Source organism: Bubalus kerabau, chromosome 17 (assembly GCF_029407905.1).
Source record: "Bubalus kerabau isolate K-KA32 ecotype Philippines breed swamp buffalo chromosome 17, PCC_UOA_SB_1v2, whole genome shotgun sequence".
NCBI classification, from domain to species: domain Eukaryota; kingdom Metazoa; phylum Chordata; class Mammalia; order Artiodactyla; family Bovidae; genus Bubalus; species Bubalus kerabau.
This window is the reverse complement of record NC_073640.1, coordinates 45,614,186-45,625,567: the sequence shown is the minus strand read 5'-3', so window position 1 is coordinate 45,625,567 and position 11,382 is coordinate 45,614,186. Positions and strand designations below refer to the sequence as shown.

General features: G+C 45.0%; 1 long non-coding RNA gene across 1 annotated transcript; it reads right to left on the bottom strand.

Moving 5' to 3' along the window:
* Positions 1-318: 318 nt before the first annotated feature.
* On the bottom strand, positions 319-7,914 carry LOC129631379 (uncharacterized). The gene is made up of 3 exons (XR_008704015.1): positions 7,808-7,914; positions 4,928-5,123; positions 319-531 (listed from the first exon to the last, which is right to left on the bottom strand). It is a non-coding gene; the product is annotated as an uncharacterized LOC129631379 (long non-coding RNA).
* Between the last annotated feature and the right edge of the window lie 3,468 nt (positions 7,915-11,382).

Genomic DNA, 11,382 nt, shown 5'->3' with positions numbered 1-11,382 from the left:
CCTAGAGCAGTGGGACGGGGGTGCGGGAGAGAAGCTTGCGAGGGAGGGGACGCATGTAACATAGAGCTGATTCACGTTGCACAGCAGACACTCACACGACATTGTAAAGCAATTACACTCCAATAAAACAAGCAAAGGAAAGAGACAGTACGTTGGGCCCGCCCTTTTCCAACTGAGCATAATTGAAAGTGATGAGGGAAATTTTATTGTAACTGTTTTTCTTTGTATGGTCAATTTTATTTAAGCACATTTATAGACAATAAAATGTACAGATTTCAAGTGGACAGTTGGATGAGTTTTGAGCAGTGTGCACATTTAAGGAGCCACATCCTTTCTGGAGCTGGACCATTTCTGCCCTACTAGGATGTTCTCACCCACCCTGTCATAAGTCAGCCTCCACGCTCATTCCTGTCTAATCTTCGAGCTGGTGCTCTTTGCTTCCATGTACCCCACTGCTCCATAGGAAGATGTCAGGGCAACCTGGACACGGCCTCTAACACCACAGCTTTCTTTTGTCGGCGATAGGACCTCCTATTAAAAAAAAAAAAACCACATAAATATTTTTGAAATTCTTTTATGTTGTTGCATATAGCCATAGTTTTTAAAAAAATTATTTCTGAATAATAGCTTATCACTGTGAAACTACATGTTTATCAAACCCTTAGTTGGTGGACATTAGGTTTTTCCAGTTGGGGGCTGTGATAGGAATTGTGCTGTCATGAACATTTGGATTCAAGTCTTTTTGTAAACAAATTTTTAAGACAGTTAATTTTTCAAAATATTTTTAAATAAAATATTAAAGCCCAGTATGTATTTTGTGGGCTTCCCAGGTGGCACTAGCAGTAAAGAACTGGCCAGCCAATGCAGGAGACATAAGAGACATCTTTATTTATTTATTAGCTTTATTTTTTATTTTAAAACTGGTTTTCAAAGACTTAGTGTAACAAAAATAATGTAAAGTGCTTCATTAATAATATTTTATATTGATAAGTGTTGAAAGCACACTTTGGATATACTAGGTTAAATATATTATTAAAATTAATTTCACCTAAAAAAAAAAAAAGCCAGGAGTGAAATTTCCTGGGTCAAATTGTAACTGTTAGTTTAATTTTAAAGGCTTTTTCCCAAGTGTCGCATTTCCTCCTCCGTCCAGCAGCACGTGAGACCTCTTTTTGCTTCTCATCTTTGTCTGCACTTGGGGTCGTTTCCATTTTAGCCAAGATGCTAGGTATGAGACAACATCTCATTGTGGCTTTAATTTGCATTTCATTGTTGAGTATCTTTTCATGTGCATATCATCTCTTCCTGTATCTTTTTTAGTGAAGTATCCATTCAAGATTTTTGTCCATCGTGTACCTTGGGTTGGCTTTATTATTATTTTTGATTTGTAGGCATTCTTTACTTATTCTGGAATCAAGCCCTTTGTCGCCAGTGTGTACCATGCAGACTTTCTCTGAGCCTTTGGCTCTCCTTTCTGTTCCCTTTAGGGTGGTTTTTTTTTTTTTTTTTTTTTTTTTTTTTTGTGGGAGGGAGACTTTGAGAGCTGTTCCCACAGCATGCATATTGAGAACTTCAGTGACTGGGATGAATGTCTGGGGTGACTTCCATTTACTGGAATTGGGGCTCAGGTCTCAGTGGATTCAAAGTGACTTTGGTCAGCAGTGGCAGGCTGGTGATTCTTCAGGGAAGGGAAGATAGCCTTTTGGAGAATCACACATATATTTGAGAGACTGGGCAGGAAATAGGCTTCCCAGGTGGTACTAATGGTAAAGAAACCGCCTGCCAATGCAGGTAGATGTAAAATAAACAGGTTCGATTCCTGAGTTGGAAAGATCCCCTGGAGGAAGGCATGGCAATCCACTCCGGAATTCTCGCCTGGAGAATCCCATAGGTAGAGGAATCCCATGGTCAGTCCACGGGGTCCCAGTCGGACACAACCGAAGTGACTGAGCATGCACGCACTGGCAGGGAATGGCTCAACTTTTATAAGAAACTTGAGATGCAGCATGTGCTGCTGAAAAATTAACAGTCAAGTCATTCCACCACTAATCTCAATGTAACCTCGCCATTTCCTACAAGTTTAAGGTTTGGAGGACATTTGTTTTCCTAAATCTCTCTCTTTAACGGTCAGCAGTTAGGTACATTGCAAACTTTTCACTAAGTCCTCTCAACAAGGGTTGAGCACAGTCATGGCAGAATGGAGTATTTGCCCCGGCCCCACAAAGTAGTCGGTGGTGGGCTGAAATTGAGTCCACAGATGTTTTGCTCTAGGATCCAGCTCTTTCAACCATGTGCCCTGCCTTCTCATTTCTGTGCCCTAAGTATGCTCTCTGCAGTTCTACAGATCAATTTAAATCCCTCCATCCTATCTTTCAAAGAATTGTCACAATTCCATTCAGTCTTTTTTTTTTTTCCCCCTTCCATGCTCAGCATTATCAATCCTTTAAACCAAGCCTTGGAAGATTCACTTTCCAGAGTCCTTGTTCTTGTTCAGTTGGCTCTTGTTCAGCTCATTTGTCCACAAAGTGCCCAGAGGTGACTGCAATATGCCAGATGCTCTTTCTGCATATGGCAACATGGGAGTGGCTGCAGGACTATTGAGAGGCTCAGGGAGGAGGTACAGACTACACCATAATCTGAGTTGGAAGCCAAGTCACTGTCAACTTATCCACTGAGAGAGAATCCACTCTTGGCAAATGAAAGGCTAGGGGCAGCAGGCTGGGCAGTAGGTGTGGCAGAGAGCACCTCTGTCCTTCCTACCTCCTAGCTTCTCTTAGTGGATCACACAGACAACATGAAATAAACAACTGCACATAATTGAAATGAATGCAAGTTGTGTATGTTTCTCTTATGTAAGTAAGTAGAGGAATATAATACAGAGAAAAGAGGGAGGTGGTCTCCATAAAACAGTGATCAGAGAAAGTGACACCTGAGTTGCGACCCAAAGCCTGGAGTTATGTAGGGTGGGAATAGAGGAGCTCTACTGGGACCCAGTGGGCTAGAAATGACCCTCAGTCATCAAGAGTAGGTGTCAATGAAGCTGCAAGCTGTACACACTGGGAAGGTCCAGGCTGGGGGTTTCAGTTTAAGAGTCCTCAGCCCAGAGATGATGCTGAGTATCCCGGGACACTGAAGAGGTTGTCATGGCATTGCCAAAGCAGCAAGTGATATACCTAGCCCAGTGCCAAGTGCTCAGAAAAAGAATGCTGTCCTGGTGCACTCATGTCTCCAGTCCAGGAGAGGGGCTTTTTTCTTCAGCACTCTCCTTGGGCCAGTCCTGCACTTGCATTCCACCCCACCTCTCCATCCACCCATGCCGACCTTCCACAGTTGCACAATCCACCCTTGGTCAAACCTCTTCTGAGGGATGGGAGTTAGAATTTCAGAGAGTTTATTTGTTTTCAACCTCAGAGTAAGAGGCAGCCATTGTCTCATCCTCTCAGTGGTCATTTGTCTGAGCCGGATGCTTGAGGGTGGACAGAGGACCGAGCCACTTTCCCAACCTGCATGTCTCCTTTGCTTCACCAAAGCACCTCACCCCTCACCCACCCCTCTTCCCCACTTCTCTTCAAGTGCATCTTGATGAAAAGCTTTCTTGCTAAGAGCCCAGTGTCAGATTCTCTTGATCTGAAAACTTCTCTCCCTGTCTTTGTACTTAGGAGTTTCTGAGCTTCCATTACACACGGAATCTGCCCACTGATTTCATTAATAAGATGTGAGAGGTTTTCATCAGCAGGTAGAGAGAACTAAACATGAAGTGTGCGAATCAGTCCCATTGTCCCCAACATTATAAGGAGATCAGCACAACAGGTGGGAGTTGAGCTGATGCGCCAAATGATGAAGAGAGGCCACACAGGAACTGTGGGCAGAACCCTGTAGACCCCTCCACACCCAAAACCTAGTCAGGACCTGCAGACGAGGGGTCTCCAGGTAACTTTGTCTCTCCACCCGGATCCTGGCTATTTGGACTTGGAAACGAGTGCTTTAACCTTGAAAGATTAAAATATTTTCATGCAATCAGTAAATTGTTATTAAATGTGAGAGAGGCTAAATTAAATGATAAGAATAACTCGTATTTTGAAATTCTGAACATCTTCTAATTAGACCAGCCTTTAAAAAATATTCCAAGTTAAGGCACATTAGAATGTATTCCACAACATGGAGACAGCCTGACAAAGAAACATTATTCTTAGATTTACAATTAATTACCCTTATGTCTATACCTTGCATTCAATTTGCATATCTTAAAAGTGCTGTAAATTTCACAGGGCTCCCTGTTATTTAAGATCGGACTGCTGAGAAAAAGTTTCTTCAGGGATAACTTTCTCTTGATTATGTGGTTGTGAGGTCGGTAAATCTGGCTCTCCAATGTTATGATTTTTCTTTTGTGTGTGTATGTGTTTTTCATTATTTGGCTCCTTGTTCCTTTCTGGCCTCCCATTTATTATTCCCCAAAGAACCACCAGATAGAGAAGCCGGCTGGAAGACTAAGTGAGTGGTCAGAGTCGGAGATGTTATCTTTCCCCCACTCGCATCGGGACCGGGTGTCTGACATGTTCTATACATCTTTCCAGTGCCAACCTCATTAAACAAATACAACTTGATGTATAGCTCTCAAGAAATGAAATTTCATGCAACAGATTTTTTTCCTGCCCCGATGGGCGTGCTCTGCCCCACCTCACCCCCCATCTCTCCCTTCCTCTCAGAGCCCCTCACCCCCAAAGCAAGCTGGTGCCTTGTGATTTCTTGTTGTGATTTCGTATGGTCACCACTAATTTCATAACCTTTCATTTGACTGAGTTTTTATGCTCACTGTGAATGTTAGATTTTAAAGACACTGCATTGGATTTCCTAAATTATTCATAAGGAGCCATTAGCACTATATAACATATTCTATATTTTGTAGAAGGCCATGAAATATGTTTACCTTGAGCTGACACGCACACCGCACAGGCTTTAATCCACATCTACCTGCTGTCACGTGTCACGATTTCAGAGGTGACCCCGTATAAAAGCACTTTACGAGGGACTGTTCCAGCCTCCGAGGAAAGGGACCGAGAACACTTTTTTTTGCAGAATTGTAAATATCAACTGGAGGCTGTTAACGAATAATTTTAAGAGATCTGAAAGAGAAATAAACATTTCAACCAAAAGCAGCCAGTCCTTGAGTAAGACCATTTCCCCCCCCCTTTGTTTTTTTAGAAAAAGTCACAAACACAGTTAGAACTGCTCTCACGGTGGGGGGTGGGGGGTGGAGGGGGAGCAGTTGAGTTGCTGTTTTCCTTGTTCTGTTTTGTTTCCCCATGGATTTGTTGCAATCATTTACCAAACTTAGGATAACAGTCCACTTTGAGTGCAATGTGTCACAGATGAGTACGTGGTGCTGGGCAAGTATAGATTTTGGTCTCAGGAGGGTTTGGCTGGAAAATTGCAGCACAGTATGTCAGAGCCCATCCTGTGCCTTTGGAGAAGGGAGGAGGAAAAAGGCCCCCCTCCCCTTTTAATTTTATTTTAAGCTCAGCCAGGTAATTTCCCGTGGTTTCTCCTCACTTATTAATTGGCAGTTTATTAAAGCAATTTTTAAAAAGTTAATACCATTGTCATTTCTCCATTATAGCTACCAGAGAGCCCAGTGGTAGGGAATGTGAGGGAAGGAAAAAGGAACTGGCCAGGCAGTGGAGGCCCTGGCAAACAGAGCAGGCTCTTAGGGTGGCAAGGATACCCAGCCTTTCTCCCCTCTCTGTGCCCCCTTACCCCACCTCCCCAACCCCCCAGGAGAGTGTGGCAGAGAAACAGGAGCCTTGCCTTGTGTCTCAGAAAGTCTTCCTCTCCCTCCTTCTTTCCCTGCCCTCGTACCCAGGTATCTCCTTCCTCCTTCTGGGAGGTGGGTGAATGGAAGACGTTTTTACAAATGTATTAATTTCTGACAGTGACATTCTTCCTGACAATTCAATATGTAAGTGAGTCCCCGTGATTTCAGAAAGCCCATTTATCCTGGCTTTTGATGGGCTGAATGCAAGTGAATGTGAAAGTGGCTCTCTCCTCGTTGATTATAATAAAATATTTCTATTAAAATCATTTTTAAAAGCCTTCAGAAAATGTGAATAATACTTTTGCAAAGAATCTAAAGCTACCCCTCAGATTAGCTGTCCTAGAATACCTTGGCAAAAGTATCCAAGTAGCAAGAGTTTTCCTAGTCTTATGTCCTATATACATCTGTTAAATTACTCTGAGATCTCATTAAATAAAGCTAATGTACTTGTAAAACAGTAGGGAGAGACAGTTTATCATTGTAACTGTTAGAGAGAGCCATTCGGGTAGGGAGGGAGCCAAGAAGGCTAGGTATATGCTGGTCAGTGTAGATGTTTCTAAGTCATAAATCTTGACTCTTTCCCGCCTAGTTATTGTGTATTTCTTTAGGTGAGAGATTGATTGTAGCAGCTGAAGATGAATTTGCCCATAGTCCCTTTCTTCTTCTTCTTCTCCTTCTTTTTTTTTAATACTCCTGATGCTTCGCCAAGGTGATAATGCTTTTTCTCCCCCCTGCAATCATTTGTTTCAGATTAAAAGCATGAAATGGCACAAGAAACATGGGGAGGTTGGTCTCTGTAGCCGGGCAAACATGAGGGCATGAAGATGTATAATGTCCCAGGTGGGTGGAAGTCCTCGCTGGGCCCCTCAGGATTTATAACAGGCTCACCTGAAGGAGAAACAGGGGCACTTACACCATCAGATACCTGGAAGAGCACTGTCATTTCTTCGCCGAGGAGTTTTCAGGCAGATGGTAAAAGGGGTTTAATTTGAAAACACTGAGACATTGTGTACGCTCCAAACCATGACAATTGCAGTTTTATTGTCTCCACTCAGGGAAATGTGTGTCTGGATCATCTTGTGGCCCGAATGGGGAGAAAAGGTACTTTTCATGAATATATATAGATGCTGAATTTATAAGGATCAATATAGTCGCCAAATGTTGTACAACATGTCAGGATATCATAAAAAGCAGGCAGTTCTACATAAAATACCAGCTTAATCTTGGAGATTTTAAAGCCTCATTAAAATGTGGATAAAGTCCATATATGGAAAGGCAGCCTTCAAAAGGTTGAAGTTGTATATCTGGAGGGCAGGGACTGTAACCGCCACTCCTGAATGTCAGTGGCCTTGTGGGTGGCAGTGGGTGGGGGTCAGAAGCTTCGGCCTGGGGAGTGTCATGGTCCCGGTGGTGGCACTGTGGGACATGGTGGGGGGACCAAGTGCCTGTCCGTGCTTTGGGATTCTCCACCCTCCTCTTTAGGTAGACAGATGTAGTTGGAGACGCCACAAGGGGTAGGTCAAGTCTTGCTGTCTTTGGCAAACTGGCTCTTTTGGGGAATTAATTATTTGTGAAGTTGGGAGACGGCCCCCTCTGTGGCAGAGCGGAGGCCAAGAAGGCTACTTCAAGTCCTGGGTGGTGTGACTGGGAGACTGCGCTATCGTCTGCAGGTAGGGGGAGAATTGACTCCCTCAGGGCCCCTTCTGGAGCCCAGGGGTGAAGTTACTCTCTGGGAGGGAACTCCTCCTGTAAAAAGAGCAAGGCTTCTGCTATCTGATGTCTGGTGTTCAACCCTCACTTAACCCACAGCTTCTGATTGACAGTGCTCCCTTATGTAGGACAGACCCAGCCAGCCCTCCTGTAGCAAAGCTGGAGTCTGTACGCTTGTTGGGAGTGTCAGTGATTTTGGCTCATTGGCTTGTTTTTCTGGGAAAATTCTGAAAGTCAAGTGAATACTTTTCTCCTGCCCTTTCTGTAACACTGGGCCATCCTCACCGCTTGTCAGCTGCACCAGTCGGCCAAGAGTGATCTGTCACTGCCTGTCATCATTCCTTTGCCATTCCCATCAGCCCTGGTCCCCGGGATCAGTAGCGAGTGGAGCCTGGCGTCGGAAGGATCATTAAGCTTGAGCCTCCTGGGTAGCACAGGTAGTCCAGGTGCCTGCTGTTATTTATAATAAAGGCAAGCGCAGCAGAAGCACCGGACGGTGGCCCTGGAGGCCGGCAGAGGAGGCCTGAGCAGTGTCATCTCTGAAGGACAGTTAAAAGTGGACTCTCCCCCTTCACTGTAAGCAAAGAGGATTTATTGAACATCTGTTCTGTACATGGCTGGGAAGATTGATTAATTTAATTGCTCACACTTTGCTTAAGTAACATTTGAATACTTAATGTCAAGTTTGAAGGATATTCCAACGTTTGCCTGCACACCTTCTCCTGACGGTTTCCAAGGGAGCTTTGGAAAGGGGGTGGGAAAACGTGGCTGTCTGGAGCCCCTTCGAAATTCTTCTGTGAGACCCTGCAGGAGTTGCCAGTGGGAAAAGCTGCCTCTTTTCATAAAAGCAACTAGTTACTTTTCACATTTTCCCATTGTGATAAATCATTAATGTAATGAGGTTGGATCTTCTTTACTGAGTGGTGGTAATTTTCCCTCTGGTATCAGCTGTAGAGACAGTTGAGCATATTATATATTTCTGTACCCTTTAACATAATACCATAATCGTATGAAAGTACCAGGTGAGTTAAAGCTGTAATAATTTATTGCAGGTTATAGTCAGGTACTGTATTTAGAAGGAACTCCTGAAAGTTCTACAAGGAACCAGACTTGAAAACGGTTCTTAGCTCATCAACACTTGCCCTTTCCGTTATTGGGAGGTTTCTCCAGGTGTCAGTCTTATCTAGTTTAGCAGAAGAGGTGCTTTGGAAATGGGAGATGTTTCTTTAATGGAACTTTTTTTGGGAGGGCCAGGAAAACTGCATCTCCTGCATTGAAATTGTAACATCTAAACCTCATGTTGAAAAGCAATCTGAACTACAAACACCCAGGCCAGAGCATGGAAGTGAATGCTGTAACTGTATTCCACAAAGACTTTCTCTCCTCCCTGCCAAAGTTGTTAAACATCTAAAGTTGGGTTCCATTTGCAAAGAAAAAATAATCATGCCCAGATTGCTGACTGAGTTTTAGAACAATGAATAGCATCTGAATTTAGCTTGAAAGATAACTGGGAAGGATTTATGTATAAAAACAATCCCACTTATTCGTTCATCCATTCGTTTATCCTTGCTCGCATTCATATATTCATTTATCCACTCAACAGCCATTTGTTGGGCTCTCTACTCCTTCTAAAGCAGAGAGCATTGCTATTTTGTTTGTGATTTCTCTCAGGAGTTGATTATTAAGGGAGGCTTTCTAGTTTACATTTTTAAAATAAACAATGGGTTTTTTTGAGATGAGGTACAGGAGGGTTACGAGAAGGTGGGAGGTGAATATTCAACTCCAACTGGAGAGTGGGACCAGCCTTGTATTTTCTACAGCCAGCAATGCTGGGTATAACATGCCCACAAAAATGCTTACATCTGGGAGGGCTGGGACCAACGAGGCTGCACCTCCTAATTTACTGCCAGAACCAGAGCAAGGAGGAGAATCACAGAGCTGAGAGCTGAGAAGGACTCCACCAACCGACTGAGCTCTGGGTCCTTGGGAGGGTCCTGAACAGGAGCCCGGGTGAGATGTGAGGGACTCTACCGGCAAAGACAATGCTTCGCCAAGGGTGATCTTCGGTCACGTCTGATTGAAGGCCGGTGTGGCGTGGGCTGATTCTTTGAGAGATGCCCGTCTGTCCCCTGCTCTGACCGCACACAATACATCCTCTGCTGGGCCTCAGACTGTCAAGGCCAGAGCCAGGTGCCTGGGCTATGCGTATCCTTCTCCATCAGTCATACTGCAGGGAGCAGACAATTAATTCTGGAGCAAAATTGAAAGTCAGAGGCAGAGTCTGAAAGAACAGAATGACAATAATAAAGTGCCCCAGCCTCGCATTAATCTCCCTCACTTCAGGCCTGTCACAGCCGGCCTGGCTGTGACTAATGCCAAGCTTTGCATACAGTGGTCACAGACACGAGCAGCATGCTCCCTTTACAGCGCCCGCGATGTGCTTTGTTGGGTTTTTGACTCCTGTGGAATCGCTGGAAAAACATCACCGCTGGTCATAGGTAAAGGGGCAGAGATCGTCCACCCCGCACCTGATGATGGATGGTTAGATCTGGGACCCACTGCGGAAGCCACGGCAAAGTGCTTCCTCCATCTTTCCTTCCCTCCCTCCCTCTCCCTTGAATATATATTTCCATCCTTCTCTCTTCTCTACTTTTTTGTCTCATCTCTCACTCCTAAACTTGTGGTTAGGTCACTTCTCACCACCTCATTTGAGTTTTCCCACCTCTCCCTGTTGGTCCTGGGGTTCTGTCTTTGCTTTTCCCAATGAGCCTCTTTCATCCAATGACAAGTGGGGAAGGCAGGTGGGAGGGGTGAGTTCACAGGTGGCTGACTGCAGTTGGTGGAGGGACACGTTCACAGAAGAGTCCGTGATGAGTCCTCGGGATCAGCTCATGCTTGCCTGGGAGCTCTGAAGAAATTTGAGTGGAAAATGGTGGCACTTTGGCTCAGAGGAAGAGCAGGTGCCCGTGTGGCCAAGGGACTGGGGGACTGTAATGATTTTCCAGAGCCCAGCAAGTTTCACGGTCTGACTGGTGAGCTGGGAGAAGACAGCAGCGGGTGTTCAGGAGTAAACACCTGAATAAATCTACCTAGCGAGGGAGGGGGAAACGATTTCTCTAACAGACGGTCATGCCTCCCTGATTCAATTGAGTTTTTCTGAGTAAAAAAGAAGGGAATCGAGGGGGCATGCATCATGACAGATTTAAGCAAGCCGTGTGATGTTTTCCCTCCAAAAATTGCTGAAACCCTAGCATTGGCAAACTTTTGCATTCTTAGACATTTGTTTGGGGAGGGAAAAACAAAAGGCAGGGTTCAACAGTTATTTCTTAGGTGTAGAATGACATGTCCCTGGAGAGTGTCCCGCTGAGCTTATGGGAAGAGCTACAGGAAATCCCCACAAACTGATGTGAGTGGGCTTTGAGGGGTGAAACAGTGTGAGTGAGGGCCAGGGCCCAGTAGAGAGGCTCTTTCTGGAAGTGATCAGCTCGTTCCCTTGATGTAGCTGCAAGAGGAAACAAATCACTGGCCTGGAAGCCAGAGGGAGAGCATAATGTCACCTCGGCAAGACCTCAGGTATGTCCCTCTTCCAAGGGACTGGCCTCTGGATAGGAATTTAGTACCTAAAGAGGTTGCATTTCCTTAGCACAGAGCCTGCTGCAGAATGGCCACTCCATGTAGCCCTAGTGACCACTGTGGTCATGCCTGGGGCAGTGCAGGCCCCTACATGTACAGAGAGGCCCCACAGTTGGCCCCAAGTGGGCAGCTCAGAATGGCCAGAGCACCAGTGCAAAGGCAGGACTTGTCCCTTTCACATGGCCTTTTGTGTCTCATTCTCTGCTTTCTGATGTCCCTTGATACCC